Source organism: Panthera pardus, unplaced genomic scaffold, assembly GCF_024362965.1.
Source record: "Panthera pardus isolate Hobbes unplaced genomic scaffold, ASM2436296v1 HiC_scaffold_27, whole genome shotgun sequence".
NCBI lineage: Eukaryota > Metazoa > Chordata > Mammalia > Carnivora > Felidae > Panthera > Panthera pardus.
In genome coordinates, this window is record NW_026526843.1 from 6948376 (window position 1) to 6961688 (window position 13313).

The 13313-nt window shown below is 42.1% G+C and overlaps 1 non-coding gene across 1 annotated transcript; it reads right to left on the reverse strand.

Moving 5' to 3' along the window:
- Nucleotides 1–10695: 10695 nt before the first annotated feature.
- Nucleotides 10696–10802, reverse strand: LOC128773954 (U6 spliceosomal RNA). Its single transcript, XR_008418446.1, has one exon. It is a non-coding gene; the product is annotated as a U6 spliceosomal RNA (small nuclear RNA).
- Nucleotides 10803–13313: the final 2511 nt, after the last annotated feature.

Below are 13313 nucleotides of genomic sequence, written 5' to 3' on the forward strand. Positions count from 1 at the left end.
CTCCTCTCTCTCTCTGTGTATCTGTCTGGTTACCCAGCTTCCCCACCCTCTGTGATCTAAATTCTGCAAGTATCGGGTGCTCAGCAAATATGTGAGAGTCTTGGGTCCTACTCTCATCCTCTCTCGGGAGAGGTGGAAAAGAAGAGTATTCAGGTCCTCCGAAGGGAGCTCAGAGAAAATTATTAAGCCGGACAGAGTTTCTGTGGCTAGCATTCTGTCGACAGGAACAACCAAGCCCAGGGCTGAGGGAACTTTATTCTGCAACAGGAAAGTGCCCCCGTTCCAGCAGCCTCCCCACTGAGCCCTCGCCGCCACAGTGTTTTCTGTCACGGAATCCCAAGCTGCAGGGGAAGGCCTTAATGCCAGCACAGACCTAGGGACCTTGCAAGCACTTGGTATCTCTCCTGCCGCTCCTCTCAGCATTGAGGTACATAGAATGAAACGATGATGGAGGCAGTCTGGGCCCTCATCCCTTAATTTGTCTCTTTGTGGAAAGCCCAGGGCCGTGGTAAATGGCCTTTTTTTTTTGACTTTTCACTGTGTGAACTAGAAGCTTTCAGATGGGTGCCACACTGCTCCAGGGCCTAGAGGGAAGCCCATTTTTATGGGAGCTTAGCCACAACCCCATACACTTTGGATGCTCTGCAGGAAAGTCTGGACATTTTATAAAGTGATTTACTGAGAATGGCAAGGTGAGCCCTGTGGCCTTCATAGCCTTAGTGCACCTTGGATACCTGGAGGGAGACATGTCAGAGCAAAAGAAGGCCTGTGGCTTAGAGTGATGGCCCCAGTGAGAGCCAGGTCAGATGGAACCTGGTTTTTGAGGTTGGTGGTTTCTCTTCCTTCCCCATCAGCCCCAGGGCTTATCTCCTGAGAAGACCATGTGATGTCAAGGGAAGGGCAGGGAAGTTGGAAGACAGGGCATTATGGCTATGTCAGATCCTAGTTTAAGATGTTGGCCGAGGCTCCTACATATTTATTATTTCATAACATTTTACCTTTTAATAAAATGGAATGTTGTTTCGTATTAAACATTAAACAAAACTCCATTGTTACCGAATCACCCAGAGATGGCAAACAGTCACTTTTTTGGAATAGATATCTCCAGAGATTTTTTCCATCAAGAGACCCCTCTGAGCCTGCTATCGGGTTTGCGAAGTGGAGATAATAATTATGTACTCTCAGGGCAGCTGTGAGGATTAAATGAGATGTGAACATGCCTCACACTGATGGGCCACAGTGGGTGTTCCACAAACATTTGGAACATTTTTCCTTTGTCTTTCAGCTGGTAATTTTGAACATTTTTTAAAATGTTTTTAAACATTTTTTAAAGTTTATTTGAGAGAGAGAGCGAGCGGGAGTGGGGGAGGGGCGGAGAGAGAGGGAGACACAGAATTCAATCAGGCCCCAGGTTCCAGGCTCCTGGCTTTGAGCTGTCAGCACAGAGCCCAACGCGGGGCTCAAACTCACGAACTATGAGATCGTGACCTGAGCCAAAGTCGGACGCTTAACCGATTGAGCCACCCAGGCGCCCTTTCCAAGTAGTTATTTAAAATTTTTTTTTAACATTTATTTATTTTTGAGACAGCATGAACAGGGGAGGGTCAGAGAAAGAGGGAGACACAGAATCCGAAACAGGCTCCAGGCTCTGAGCTGTCAGCACAGAGCCCGACGTGGGGCTCGAACCCACGGACTGTGAGATCGTGACCTGAGCCGAAGTCAGACGCCCAACCGACTGAGCCACCCAGGCGCCCCCCCCAAGTAGTTATTTTAAAAAGAAAATCAATTTTGTCTACTTATCCAGCTTTTAAGCATTCTTAATTAATGGTGTTTCCTTCGTTCCCAGCTGTTTTATAAGTCTGCTAGTGGTGGTCAGAAGGGTAGCCTGGTATGACATTCCTTTCTAGAGATACTTCTCTCTAGTCATTGGGAAACAATAAACTAATGTCCCCATTCAGCTAGATATATTGCTAATGAGTAACAGAATCAAAATAGACTAGATGCCCCCAATTTGAGATACCTGCAGAGCGGGGAGGGGAGGTGATGGCTAGGGGTGGACTATTTGTGGACAGTATTTACACTATTAGGTGTATCCTCAAACTGATGGGAAAGGAAGGAAGTGACTGGAATGGCCACTGAAACGAATACAAGCACTAAGGCCAGAGAAGGTGATTTGGAAGGAAATAATCCCATCATGTTCCTGAAGGCTTGGAGACTGCCCCACCATCCCTTCCAGAACCATCTGAGATTGTGCCCTTGGAATTAAGGGGAAATTCAACTTTTTGCAGAGGGCAGTCACTGTGTGAATGTGTTTGGTACCATCCTGGACACCTACTGTTGTATCACTGTTCAAAGGACCTTTATTAATGTAGCATTTAGAAAGAGGAGATTGACTCAAAAATTGAAGGAAGTGCTGTATCAATGGAGCAAGCAGTTACTGCCCATTTAAGAGATTCCTCAAAATTCCTGAAAATGAGTCAGCATAAGGCCTCCATGTTCATCAAGTTGCCAAAATCTGTTATAAAACCTGTTAGCTTGAAAGCTCATCTTGGAGGTCCTCGTCTGTGCTGGCATCCCCAGGAGAGGTCAAAACCAGGAAACATGGGTCCTGTTTTAGAGATCAGTTATTGAAGGCAAGTGGCAGGCAGGCCTTTAGGTGCCAATGGGCAGAAACAGGAAGAGAATTGATTCCTGGTTCTGAATTCGGACTCTGCTGCCCTTTGAATACAAGGGCTCCAGGAAGAAAGGACGTTCTTGTCCCTGCGGTTGTGGGACAGGGTTTAGAAGTTGGGCTTCCTGGCTGACTGGGTTCAGGCCAGTTCATGTAGGACTCAGGCCTTTACCTTCTCCCCCCTCAGCAAACAGTGACATGGCCTCTACCCAAGAGCCTGTTGGGGTCCCTCCGCAATTACTGCTGTAATCGCTTAAAGCCGTATCCCCTACTTTCTCCAGTTACCAGGGCTGAAGAGGCCCTTGGAAGCCGAGGAGACCATGCTTCTTATTTTGCAGAAGATTCAATTGGAGCTTAGGGGGTTTTCCTTCCCAGGGCCCTTGTGGCAGAGGGAGGAATTGAAATAGTCTCCCAACACCCAGGCCTTGGAACTCTTGGTCTCTCTCCAGACATGATATATTCAACTCCTGGCAATGGCTTCTCTGGAAGTGTCACTCTTTAATTTTTTTTTGAAGTTTATTTATTATTGAGAGACAGACACAGAGCGTGAGCAGGGGAGAGGTAGAGAGAGAGGGAGACACAGAGTCTGAAGCAGGCTCCAGGCTCCGAGCTGTCAGCACAGAGCCTGACGTGGGGCTCGAACTCACAAACTGTGAGATCATGACCTGAGGTGAAGTTGGACGCTTAACCAACTGAGCCACCCAGGTGCCACTCGGGAAGTGTTGTTCTTAAACCTCTTAGCTGTTTCCTGTGGAGCGAGGAATCCCTTCTCAGCCATGATCTGTTTTGTTCTTGGAGGGCTCCAAACCCTTTTCTCTCAAGATAACCCCTCAGCCGGGAAGTTCCACTTTTGAGCTCCTTAAGAAAGAGCTGCCCTGTTAACAGAGGGTGCCAGGCCTCCAAAAGTATGTCTTGTCCCTGTACACAGACTAGGACCAGGGAACTGTCCCCCTTCTACCCAGTCTCAAGCCCAAAGGGGTCTGGGACTTGTAGGAGAGTCACAGGAAAGCTGGACATGGGGGGCATGTTCCTGGAGAGGCCGCCTCTCCTCAAAACAACCCACCTCCTTATTTCTGTGCTACACATTCATTAATTTTCCTCCACGACCGTGGTCACCAAGTCACTCTTCCATCAAGGTTTCGGTAGCCCCCAGTTCCCACATCCTTTATGTCCTGTTCCCTCCTTGGTTTTCTAGGCCGTTCATCTGGCTCCGTGACAGCCAACTTTCTTTCCTGTCCCCCAGCTCACAGATCCGGTGCTGGGTCAAGCTGCCAATGCGCCTTCAATTATTCCTTGCTTTTAGCTCCCAGTATTGCCTCCCGGCCTGTCCTAATCCTTCCTTCGATGGCATATCACATCTTCCTTCTTTGGCTCTCCAAACTCACTCCATACTGACTTTCCTCTTAGAACAGCCTTTAAAACCCAGATTTTGTTAGAACAGCAATTGCTGGGCTCCACCCCCAGAGTTTCTACCTCAGTTGGCCTGGAGTGGGCCAGAAAACGGGCATTTCTAACAAGTTACCGCATGATGCTGATTTTCCAGCATTCCCCCTTTGAGAACTGCTGTCTTAGAATACCTCTTGAGTACTTTCTCCTGTGGCCAGAGATGGTCTTAGAACCTCAGTAACTAGCAAAGGCTCGCCCAGGACTGGATATCCATATAAACTCCCTGAACATATGGGGCTGACCAGTTTAGGGTTAAATGTGAACTTAATATGCACTTTACTCTCATGTAATTGGCAAATCACTACCAAAAATTAAGTGTGGCCGAAAAGACTCTCCGTGTTCCCTGAGTTTTGAGGATTCCATCCTGTCTCCCTGATTTCCCTGTGTATTTCAGTCTCTGGGACTGCCAGCGTGCCTGGCCTCCTTGCCGGCTCTCTGGACATGGGCCCACATCGGTCACCATGAAGCTGGCTGCACTGCAAGGACCTCTGGGATCTGGTGACCTCTGGGAGTGGATTTGACGGAAACACCTCAGAGGCATCTCTGCTAACTGGTTTTCTTCCTCCCTGGTGCTGTCTCCTCCACCGTCCTGCCTGCCTGCCAGCCCTTTGCAACTCCGCCCATCTGGCATGCGGGTCCACGCTGACAGCTGACCTTGGCAGAAGTCATGGAGCAACCCGAAAGGATTAACAGGGAAGCACAGCGGCCTGGTTCTCCCTAGGGAGATTCGCCTTTCTCTGAGTGCTCTAACTCCTTCCTCATGCAGGACATGGGTGGGAGCAAAAACCACCCAGCACTTCAGAGGTGAACTGGACAATTAGTGTAGTAAGGGAGACCCTGCACCCTCACTGAGGCCTGCAGATCAGTGGCAGGCTGAGTGCCCGAGACCCAGAGAGGACTCCTAGAGATGCAGTCTTGGGGAGCCGCTTCTGAGGGGTCCTTTTAGGGACCAAGGTTCGCTCATGCCTGGCAGGGCTGCGTAAAGACTGTCCAAGGGAGATTGGACATGAATAGCTTTAAAGGCAACTATTTCCAAGTCCTTGGTTCCATACGTTCTTCTTCCTAAAACTGATCCTGAGGAAAACTCTGAGGGAGGTTCTCCCTCCCCACCTCGCCTTCATCACCACCCAGCCTCCACTCCTACCTGCTCTGATCTTGCCATGGTGTGTTGCCCCAGGGTTTAAGGCATCCGAGGAGCCAAAGAGGCTTTAAACCATCCTGCCTGGGGAACTGAATGACGAATGACTAGGTAGGGAATCCTGCATATCAAATAGTTTCCTGGGTTTTTTCTTTTAGACAGAATTGAAGAATTTATTTTTTTTAATTAAAATTTTTTTAATGTTTATTTATTTTTGAGCAAGGGAGAGAGAGCGCAAGTAGGGGAGGGGCAGAGCGAGAGAGAAAGACACACAATCCAAAGCAGGTCCAAGCTCTGAGCTGTCAGCACAGAGCCCGATGCGGGGCTCAAACTCACAAACCGCAAGATCATGACCTGAGCTGAAGTTGGATGCTTAACTGACTGATCCACCCAGGCGTCCCAGAAGAAGGATTTATTAATTAATTGATCAGCTGATAGATCATTGGGAAAAAATTGGTGATAGTTCAGTATTTGATTTAAGCCATATAACTCTAAAGGAAATTTAAAAGTTTTGAGCGACCCTGCTGTAACAAGATTCTGCCTGTGCTCACTGACATATCATCTCTGGAAAATGGGAAATAGAGATATAATTGGTGATGAGCCAGACCTCATTCGGGAGATAACTAATATTCATTCATGATATGAACTAATTTCAAGAAATTCATTTGTACCATTAGGAGTGGGATATTCAATAAGCATGTTTTATTTATAAGCGCCCAAATTTATAATATATTTGTTTAATCAATAGTGTTTAATAATAATAATCAAAAGAAACACATTAACACTTAGAGCCTCATGGTTATAGGACATTTCCCACCTCTTTGTATGTATTCTAAAAGAAATTTATTGAAGCATGATGCACAAACAGAAAAATGCTCAACTATTAAGTGTATAGCTCAATGAATTCTCACTAAATGCATGGCTTTGTAACCACCACCCAGATCAAGAAAAAGATCATTACCAGCACATTAGGAGTGGGATGGTTGGGTCATAGGGTTTATATACGTTCACCTTCTTTAGATACTGCCAAAATGTTTTTCAAAATGTACAATCTGCATTCCCCCTGGTGGTGTATGAGGGGTTCACTTGTCCCTTGTCCTTCTCAACTTTTTTTGAAATTGGCTGGCTCTTTCATTTCAGCCATCCTGGTGAGTAGTAGGATTATGGTTTTAATATGCATTTCCTTGATGATCAATTAAGATGAGCACCTTTTCCTATGTAGAATACATGGTCAGTGAATATTTGAATATACTTTTTTTTTTTTTGCAAAGTGCCTGTTAAGTCTCTTGCCCGTATTTCTATTGGGTTCTTTTTTTGCTACTGATGTGTTTGATTCTGAATTTGAATCCTTTGTTGGATACATGTGCTGCAGATGTCTTCTCCCACTCTGTGGCTTGCTGTTTCACTCACTTAATGATGTCCGTTGAAGAAGAGTTGCCAGTTGTAATGTCTTCCAGTTCATTGGTATTTTCCTTTATCATTAGTGCTGTTGGAGTCTTGGTTAGGAAAAAATCACCTACGCCAAGGTCATGCAGATATTTTTCTATGTTTTCATTTACAAGTCATATTCTTTTACCTTATATATTTAGATATAAAATTCATCTGGAATTGACTTCATACCCAAGAGGTGGTATATCCATTCAGTGGATAATTCTTTGGCCAAAAAAGGGAATGAAATATTGATACATGCTACGACGTGGACAAACCTCAAGAAACAATATGCTGACCAGGCACTGAAGCTCATATACTATATGGTTCCATTTATGTGAAATATTCAGTATAGGTAAATCCATAGAGACAGAAAACAGATTAGTGGTTGCCAGAGGCTGGGGAGGATGGGCGTCTCCTTTGGGGTAATGAGAATGTTTTCAAAGCAGATGTGATGAATGCACAACATAGTGAAGGTACTAAATGCTACTTAATTGTACACTTGTTTGTGAGGTCCACCCACGTTATAGCATGTATCAATTGATTCCTTTTTAGGCTGAATTATGTTCCATTGAATAGATATACCATATTTTGTTTATTCATTCTTCCACTGAAGGACATTTAGGTTATTTTCATCTTTTGGCTTTGTGAATAGTGCTCTATGAAAATTCATGAACGAGTATTTGTTTGGATGGCTGTTTTCAAAATAATTGAAAATACCAATTCTTTCAGGTATACACCTTGGGGTAGAGTATACACCTGGGTCATTTGGTAATTGTATTTTTTGACTTTTTGAGGAACCTCCAAATGGTTTTCCACAACTGCCCCATTTTACGTTCCTACCAGAATGTACAAGCGTTCCAATTTCTCCACAGCCTCACCAAGACTTGTTAATTTCCATTGTTTTTAATTATAGCTATCCTAGTGGGTGTGAGGTTTTGTGGCTTTTACTTGCATTTCCCCAATGACTAATAATGTTGAGTATCTTTTCATGTGCTTGTTGGCCATATGTATATATTCTTTGAAGAAATGTCTGTTTGAGCCCTTTGCCCATTTGTTAATTGGGTGGTTTGTCTTTTTATAGTTGAATAGTAATAGTTCTTTGTATATTCTGGATAATTGGCCCTTATCATTTATATGGTTTGCAAATATTTTCTCCCATTCTGGAGAAATGCATCTCTTTCTGGATGCACAAAAGTTTTTACTTTTACTGAAGTCCAAGTTATTTATTTTTCCTTTTGTTGCTTATACTTTTGGTGTCATCTTTTAAAAACTACTGCCATACTCAAGGTCATGAAGATTTGACCTATGTTTTCCTCAGAATTTTAAAGTTTTAACTCCTCGATCATTTAGCTCTTTGAGCACTTAGGTCTTTAGTCCATTTTGAATTAATTTTTGTGTATAATGTAAGGTAGGGGTTCAACTTCATACTTTTTCATGTGGATATCCAATTGTCTCAGCATTATTTTTTTGAAGAGCCAATTTTTCCTCACTGAACGATCTTGCACCTTTGTCAAAAATCAGTTGACTGTAAACGTATGGGCTTATTTCTAGACTCACAATTCTATTCCATTTGTCTGTATTATAGCCTTATGCCAGTACCACACTGTTTTGATTCTAATAAATTTTGAAATCAGAAAGTAGAAATCTACCAACATTTTCCCTCTCTTTCAAGGTTGTTCTGGCTATTCGGGATGTCTTGCAATTTTATATCAATTTTAGGGTTGGTTTTTCTGTTTCTGCATAAAAGGCTGTTGGACATTTGATAGAGATTGTACTGAATTTTATAGATTGTTTTGTGTAGTATTGCCACTTTAGCAATAAGTCTTTCAGTCCATAAACGTAGGATGTCTTCACAGAACCCAACATAGGGCTTGATCGTGACCTGAGCTGAAATCAAGAGTTAGACAATGGGGCACCTGGGTGGCTCAGTCAGTAGAGCATCTGACTTCAGCTCAGGTCATGATCTCGCGGTTCATGAGTTTGAGCCCCACATCGAGCTTGCTGCTGTCAGTGTGGAACCCACTTTGGATCCTCTGTCCCCCTCTCTCTCTGCCCCTCCCCTGCTCATGCTCTCTCTCTCTCTCAAAAATAAATAAAACTTAACAAAAAAAAAACAGTTGGACGCTTAACCAACTGAGCCACCCAGGTTCTCCCGCTAGGTGTTTTAACATTTCTTTCAGTAATGTTTTGTAGTATTTGTTTCAACTTTTGTGCCTCCTTGGCTTAATTTGGTCCAATGTATTTCATTCCTTTTGCTATTACTGTAAATATATTTTATTAACTTCCTTTTCACATTGTTCATTTTCCATTTCACATTGTTATATAGGAGTATTGTTTATACTCCTATATAAAATACAACTGATTGTTGCATGTTGATATTTTATCCTGCAACTTTGATGAATTTGTTTATTAGCTCTAGTAGTTTGTGTGTGAATTCTTTAGGGTTTTCTACATTAAGATCATGGAACCTGTGAATATAGTTTTACTTTTCCCATTCCAATATGAGGACTTTTTGGTTTGTTCATTTGTCTCATCGCTCTGGCCAGAACTTCCAGTACAGTGTTGTCCATTTCATCTCAGTTGCCTAATTTGTTGGTGTGCAGTTATTCATAGTATTTTCTTATAATCCTTTATATTTATGTAAGGTTGCCACTTTCATTTCTGATTGGAATCTTTCCTCCTTTTTTTTCTTTGTTACTCTAGGTAAATGTTTGTCAACTTTGTTGGTCTTTTCAAAGAGTTACCTTTTTGTTTTGTTGATTCACTGTAATATTTTTCTATTCTCTATCTTCACTCCAATATGTATTATTTAAAATTTTTTTTTAATGTTTATTTTTGGGAGACAGACAGACCGGGGGAGGGGCAGAGAGAGGGGGAGACACAGAATCTGAAGCAGGCTCCAGGTGGTCAGCACAGAGCCCAATGTGGGGCTTGAACCTACAAAGCGCAGGATCATGACCTGGGCCGAAGTTGGACGCTCAACCAACTGAGCCACCCACCCACCCAGCCAATATTTATTATTTATTTCATTCTACTAGCTTTGTATTTAGTTAGATCTTTTTTTTTTGTTTCTTAAAGTGTAAAGTTAAGTTATTGATTTGAGATATTTCTTCTTATTTAATGTATTTACAGCTCTGAATTTCTTTGCTACATCTCATAAGTTTTGTCATGTTGTGATTTTAATTTCATACATCTCATTTCCTTTCTGCTTTCTTCTCTGAATCAGTGTTTTTAAGAGGGTGTTATTTAATTTCCATGTATTTGTTAATTTTCCAGTTTTCCTTCTGTTACTGACTTACAGCTTCATTTTGTTGTGGTCAGAGAAAATATTTTGTCATATCAATCATTTAAAATTTACTGGGGCTTAATTTAAAAATTAAGTTAAATTTTATTGGGGCGCCTGGGTGGCTCAGTCGGTTGAGTGTCGGACTTCGGCTCAGGTCATGACCTCGCGGTGTGTGAGTTTGAGCCCCGCGTCGGGCTCTGTGCTGACAGCTCGGAGCCTGGAGCCTGCTTCAGATTCTGTGTCTCCCTCTCTCTCTGCCCCTCCCCTGCTCATGCTCTGTCTTTCTCTGTCTCAAAAATAAATAAAAACATTAAAAAAAATTAAATTAAATTTTATTTTAGCAAAATGCTGAATATGAGACCTACCCTTTAAAATTGTGAAGTGGATGTTACATTATTGTTGACTATAAGTACAGCGTTGTACAGTGGATCTCTAGAACTTACTCATCTTGCTTAACTGAAACTTGATGCCCATCGCTTAGCAACTCCCTGTTTCCCCCTCCCCCCAGCCCCAGGCAACCACCATTCCACTCTGATTCTATGAATTTGACTATTTTAGGTACCTCATATAAGTGGAATAGTATGGCATTTGACTTTTTGTGACTACCTTACTTGATTTAGCATAATGTCCTCAAGGTTCATCCATGTTGTCCCATTTTGCAGAATTTTTTTTTTTTTTTTTTTTTTTTTTTTTTTTTTTTTTTTTTGCGTGGCATTTCTTGAGAAACTCTTGGGAAGAGTTTGCAAATTGTGTGTCATCCTTGTGCAGGGACCATGCTCATCTTCTCTGTATAGGTCCAGTTTTAGTATATGTGCTGCCGAAGTGAGCGCCCTTCTTTTCTTAATGCTGGATAACATTCCATTGCATGTATATACCACATTTTCTTTATTCATCTATCAAGGAACATTTAGGTTGTTTCCATATCTTGGCTGTTGTGAATTGTACTTCAATGAACATGGGAGTGCAAATAGCTCCTTGAGACCCTGATTGCAGCAACTGTGGATAAATACTCAGAAGTGGGATTACTGGATCATCTGATAGTTCTATTTTTAATTTTTTGAGAGACCTCCATACTATTTTCCATAACGACTGTACTATTTTGCATTCCCACCAACAGTATACAAGGGTTCCAATGTCTCCACATCTTTGCCAACCCTTGTTGTCTTTTTTTTTTTAAATAATAGCCATTCTGACAGGTGTGAGGTGATACCTCATTGTGGTTTTGATTTACATTTCCTTGATGATTAATAATTTTGAGCATTTTTTCCCCATATATCTGTTGTTCTATTTGTATGTCTTCTTGGGAGAAATGTCTGTTCAAGTTCTTAGCCCATTTTCTACAAAACACTGATGAAAGAAATTAAAAACCCAAACAAATGGAAAGACACCCCATGTTCATGGATCAGAAGACTTAACATTGTTTAAATGTCCATATTTCCCAAAGCAATCCATAGGTTCAGCGCAATCCTATCAAAGTCCCACTGACTTTTTAAAAATAGAAATAGAAAAAAACCAATTCTAAAATTCATATAGAACCACAAAAGACAATGAATAGCCAAGTCAATCTTGAGGGAAAAAGGACAGAACTGTAGGCATAATTCTTCCTTATTTCAAAATATATTACAAAGCTGGTCAAAACAGTATGGTACTGGCATAAAAGTAGACATATAGACCAGTGGAACAGAATAGAGAGCCTGGAAATAAGTCCATGTATATATGGTCAATTGATTTTTGACAAGGGTGCCACGAATTTGCTATGGGGAAGTAATAATCTCTTCAACAAATGGAACTGGCAAAACTGGGTATCCACATGCAAAAGAATTAAATCCGACCCTACATCTTGTACAAAAACAGTCAACTCAAAATGGACTCAAGACAAATGGAAGACTTAAAATAAAACTCCTAGAAGAAAACATAGGAGGGAACGCTTCATGACATTGGTCTTGGCCATGCTTTCATACTATTACACTAAAAGCACAGGCCACAAAAGCCAAAATAGAGAAGTGGGACTATATCAGACTAAAAAGCTTCCGCACAGCAAAGGAATCAACAGAGTTAAAAGGCAACCTATGGAATGAGAGAAAATGTTTGTGAAGCATATATCTGATAAGGGGTTGATGTTCAAAATATATAAGGAACTCCTACAACTCAACAGCAAAAAGCTAATAACTCAAAAAGTGGGCTACGGACTTGCGACCTAACATATAATCTATCCAGAGAATAGTCCATGTGCACGTGAAAATGTATGTTCCACTGTTTGGGGGTGGAATATATGTCTGCTAGGTCAAGTTGATTTATAGTGTTGTTCAAGTTTTCTGTTTCCTTATTGATCTGTCTGGGTGTTCTATCCAGTACTGAAAGTGAGAAGTGAAGTTTTAGACAATTGTAAACCCATTTCTTCCTTTTAGTTTATCAAACATTGCTTCATATATTTTGGGACTCTCTTGTAAGGTGTGAATATGTCTATAATTGTTGTATTAATTCTTGATAATGTGACTCTTTTATCAATATGTAACATGTTTTGATTAAAATCTATTTTGCCTAATACTAGCATAGCCACCTCAGGTCTCTTGATTACAATTTGCATGGAATATCTTTTCCATCCTTTCACTTTAAACCTATTTTTGTCTTTGGGCCTAAAATGAGTGGGGGAGGGGCAAAAAGAGAAGGAGAGAGAGAATCCCAGCACAGAGCCCAACACAAGGCTCGATGCCATGAACCGTGTGGTCATGACCTGAGCCAAGATCAAGAGTTGGATGCTTAGGGGTGCCTGGGTGGCTCAGTTGGTTGGGTGACCAACTTCAGCTCAGGACATGATCTCACGGCTCGTGGGTTCGAGCCCGCATAGGGCTCTGTGCTGACAGCTCAGAGTCTGGAACCTGCTTCGGATTCTGTGCCTCCCTCTCTCCCTGCCTCTCCCCCGCTTGCACTCTGTCTCTCTGTATGTCAAAAATAAATGTAAAAAAAAATTAAAAAAGAAGAGTTGGATGCTTAACTGACTGAGCCACCCAGGTGCCCTCGCTTTCTTGCTGCTTTCAAGGTTCTTATTCTCTTTGCCCTTATCCAGCTACTCTGTCACCACCAGAGAGTTTGGAGTTAGGTAAAAAAAAAAAAAAAAAAAAAGCAAGCACCTTGCATCGGTCCTCAGGGAAACCCCAGACAGGTTAAAGTAGACAAATACAATTCCTTGGGAACAAGATCTCCTCTGCTCCCTCAGAACAGGGTACCCACACCAGGAATGCCAGCTTATTGTCTTCAGGACTATTGTCACAGAGGGGAGGGGAGTGGGCTGAGGCTCAGTCAAAATGCCACAGAGTTCTCCTATCCTCAGTTTTCTTTGT